The sequence below is a fragment of the Trachemys scripta genome, chromosome 1, assembly GCF_013100865.1.
Source record: "Trachemys scripta elegans isolate TJP31775 chromosome 1, CAS_Tse_1.0, whole genome shotgun sequence".
Taxonomy (NCBI): Eukaryota; Metazoa; Chordata; order Testudines; family Emydidae; genus Trachemys; species Trachemys scripta.
Genome location: NC_048298.1, coordinates 26,684,713 through 26,688,497, shown reverse-complemented (window position 1 = coordinate 26,688,497; position 3,785 = coordinate 26,684,713).

Genomic DNA, 3,785 nt, shown 5'->3' with positions numbered 1-3,785 from the left:
GGGCGGGGGGGGGGGGGGGGGGGGGGGGGGGGGGGGGGGGGGGGGGGGGGGGGGGGGTCGAGCATCTACCGGTGCCAGGAGAAGTTGGCACCTATGGTTGCCAGTCTTACCATAGTGACCGGTTTCAGAGTGGTAGCCGTTTTAATCTGTATCAGCAAAAAGAATGAGGAATACTTGTGGCACCTTAGAAACAGATTGACGGAGCCAGAAGAGTACCCAGAAGTCACCTACTACAGGACAGGCTCAACAAAAAAAGTAACAGAACACCACTAACCATCACCTTCAGTCCCCAACTAAAACCTCTCCAGCGCATCATCAAGGATCTACAACCTATCCTGAAGGACAATCCCTCACTCTCACAGATCTTGGGAGACAGGCCAGTCCTCGCTTACAGACAGCCCCCCAACCTGAGCAAATACTTACCAGCAACCACACAACAAAAACACTAACCCAGGAACCTATCCTTGCAACAAAGCCTGTTGCCAACTCTGTCCACTTTTCTATTCAGGGGACACCATCATAGTACCTAATCACATCAGCCATGCTATTAGAGGCTCATTCACCTGCACATCTGCCAATGTGATATATGCCATCATGTGCCAGCAATGCCCCTCTGCCATGTACATTAGTCAAACCGGACAGTCTCTACACAAAAGAATAAATGAACACAAATCAGATGTCAAGAATTATAACATTCAAAAAACAGTTGGAGAACACTTCAACCTCCCTGGTCACTCAATTACAGACCTCAAAGTTGCAATACTCCAACAAAATAACTTCAAAACCAGACTCCAACGAGAAACTGCAGAATTGGAATTAATTTGCAAACTGGACACCATTAAATTAGGCTTGAATAAAGACTGGGAGTGGATGGGTCATTATACAAAGTAAAAACTATTTCCCCATGCTAAATTTCCCCCCCTACTGTTGTGACAGTTTTTCATTATCAATCTGCCTGGGCCACAGTTGATCAGGATGGGCCACAGGAACTTTTCAGGGAGGAGATGATGAAGCACACCAAGCGTCTAAGTTTTAAAGCTTTATTAATAAAATAATAAAATACAGCAGAGAGTGCTGGGAACGCTCCCACATCACTCAGGGGCAGGAAGAGAGCACTAGAACCCCAAGTCCTAACCCACTTTCATACTCACACATGCACTACCCAAGGCTGGCCAGGCCTGGGTGTAACATAAGAAGAAGAGGGGGAGGGGTGGATGGGAGTTCTTGCCTTGGGCCCAGGTTGTCCGGGGAATCCGCTGTAATCTCCAAATTGCTCCAGCTCTTGGGAGGGTTTTTAAGTCCTGGGTTCCTTTGGGGGTGTCATCGTCCAGGGCCCTCTGTGCCTGGTGCTCTTTGTACCAGTCCCAAACAGCTTGCTGTGGCCTTCTCGGCTGCCCAAAACATACCGGCTCCGGAGAATTTGTTTTGTCTTCTGTTGGCCTTCACCGTCGGCACCTCATTCGCTCTGTTTTCGCTGCTATCTTTGCAGCTCTGCTCCACTTAGTTCTCCTCTTCTCACGACTGGGCAGCTGTAGATTTCTCATCTGTAAATTTCTCATCGAGCCCATGACCTTGGGCCAGGCCCAGCGTCTTATCTGCACATGGAGCTAGCTAAAGTGCTGAGTTAACCCGTTCTCTGCTTTTTTCTTTCTTCACCTCCTTTCTTGGCCTCTTGTACTCCTGCAAAGGAATCTTCCATTCTCCACTCACACACCTTTGACCCTCCCCAAAATGCTTTGCAATGCTTGCAACAGCGTTAGCCGCATACAATGCTGATCTGCCTTCCCCGGGGACTCCCTGAGGGAGGGGGCCATTGGGGTGTGACACTGTTACTTACACCTTCTTGTCAACTGTTGGAAATGGGCCATCCTGATTATCACTACAAATGTTTTTTTCTCTCCTGCTGATAATAGCCCACCTTAATTGATTACTCTTGTTATAGTTAGTATGGCAACACCCATTTTTTCCTGTTCTCTGTGTATATATATCTTCCTATCGTATTTTCCACTTCATGCATCCAATGAAGTGGGGTTTAGCCCATGAAAGCTTATGCTCAAATAAATTTCTTAGTCTTACCATGGAGTCCCCTTAGACGCTCCAGTCTGTCTTGCACCCAGACAACTGAACTTTGTGATGAAAGGTCACTTAGCTAAGAAAAATTAATGAAAGTTATTGAGAGGTTAAATTGGGGTTGCCAACTTTCTAATCGCACAAAACTGAACACTCTTACCCTGTCCTCTGCCTTGCCCCTTCTCCGAAGCCCCACACCCCACTCACTCCATTCCCACTCCCTCTGTTACTCGCTCTCCCCTACCCTCACTCACTTTCAATGGCTTGGGGCAGGGTTGGGGCGCGGGGGAGAGGGCTCTGGCTGGGAGTGCGGGCCCCGGGATTGGACCAGAAATGAGGGGTTCAGGTTGCAGAAGGGGGCTCTGGGCTGTGGCCAGGGGTTGGGGTGTGGGCCCGGGGGTAGGTCCAGGGATGAGGGGTTTGCGGTGCAGGTGAGGGCTCCTGCCTGGGGTGTGGGGCTGAGGGGTTCAGAGGGTGGGAGGGGACTCTGGGCTGGGGCAGGGGCTAGGGATATGTGTGTGTGGCGGGGGTTCGAGAGCTCCAGCTGGGGGAGTGGGCTCTGGGCTGGGGCCAGGGATGAGGGGTTTGTGTGTGGGAGGGGGCTCAGGGCTGGGGCAGGGGGTTAGGGTGCAGGATGGGATGTGGGCTCTGGGAGGGAATTAGGGTGCGGGAAGAGGTTCTGACCTGGGGCAGGGAATTAGATCGCAGGAAGGGGTTCAGGGATGCGGGCTTCAGGCGGCACTTACCTCAGGCGGCTCTTGGAAGTGGCTGGCATGTCCGGCTCCTAGGCAGAGGGGCCAGGGGGCTCTGTGCACTACCTGCACCTGCCAATGGGAACTGTGGTGCTGGCACTCGGGGCGGGTCCCCTGTGCCTAGGAGCCGGCCATGTCGGCCACTTCTGGGAGCCATGTGGAGCCAGGGCAGGCAGGGAGCCTGCCTTAGCCCTGGTACACTGCCAACCAGACTTTTAGCGGCCCGGTCAGTGGTGCTGACTGAAACTGCTAGGGTCCCTTGTCGACCAGGCCTTAGTTAAAGCAGGTAAAATATATGTACAGGTGAGTCACAGTCTATAATTCCAAATGGTAGCAGAGATGTAGTAATCTGCCAGTTTCCCAAAAATCTCTCAGGACTACCAGGAATAACTCTTGGGATCTCTGTCTTCTCGTTCAGTTATTCTGCCCTGTTAGAGTCCAGAGATGAAGGATCTTTCTTTAAATCCATATTTATAGTATCTTCACACAGAAAGCAAGCTGACAATGTCTCTACCTACGTAGGCTTTTCCTTTGATGATGAGTGAGGGATCTACTTTGAGTTTCTGACATGGGGTCATCACCACAATGGCCATTTGCTTGGAATTAGCCTTTTGTGTTAAAGCTCTTAAGTCCTTCATTAGTGTTTCACAAGAGTTCTTTGATGGGGTCTTCTATGGAGAACTCACTCAGGGAAAGCGCTCCCATGGAGGACAAAAGAAGCGATTCAAGGACACGCTGAAGACCTCTTTGAAGTCCTTCTAGATCAACACCGCCACATGGGAAATCTTCGCACTGAACCGTTCAGCATGGCACAGCCTCATTCACACAGGCAGTAACACCTCTGAGGCGAGGCGTATTGCTGAGGCTGAAAAAAAGTGTGAGCTGTGCAAGTCCAGAGCTGCTCGTACATCACCGACAGTACCATTATATGTTTGCCCGACGTGTGACAGGACGTTCCACGCC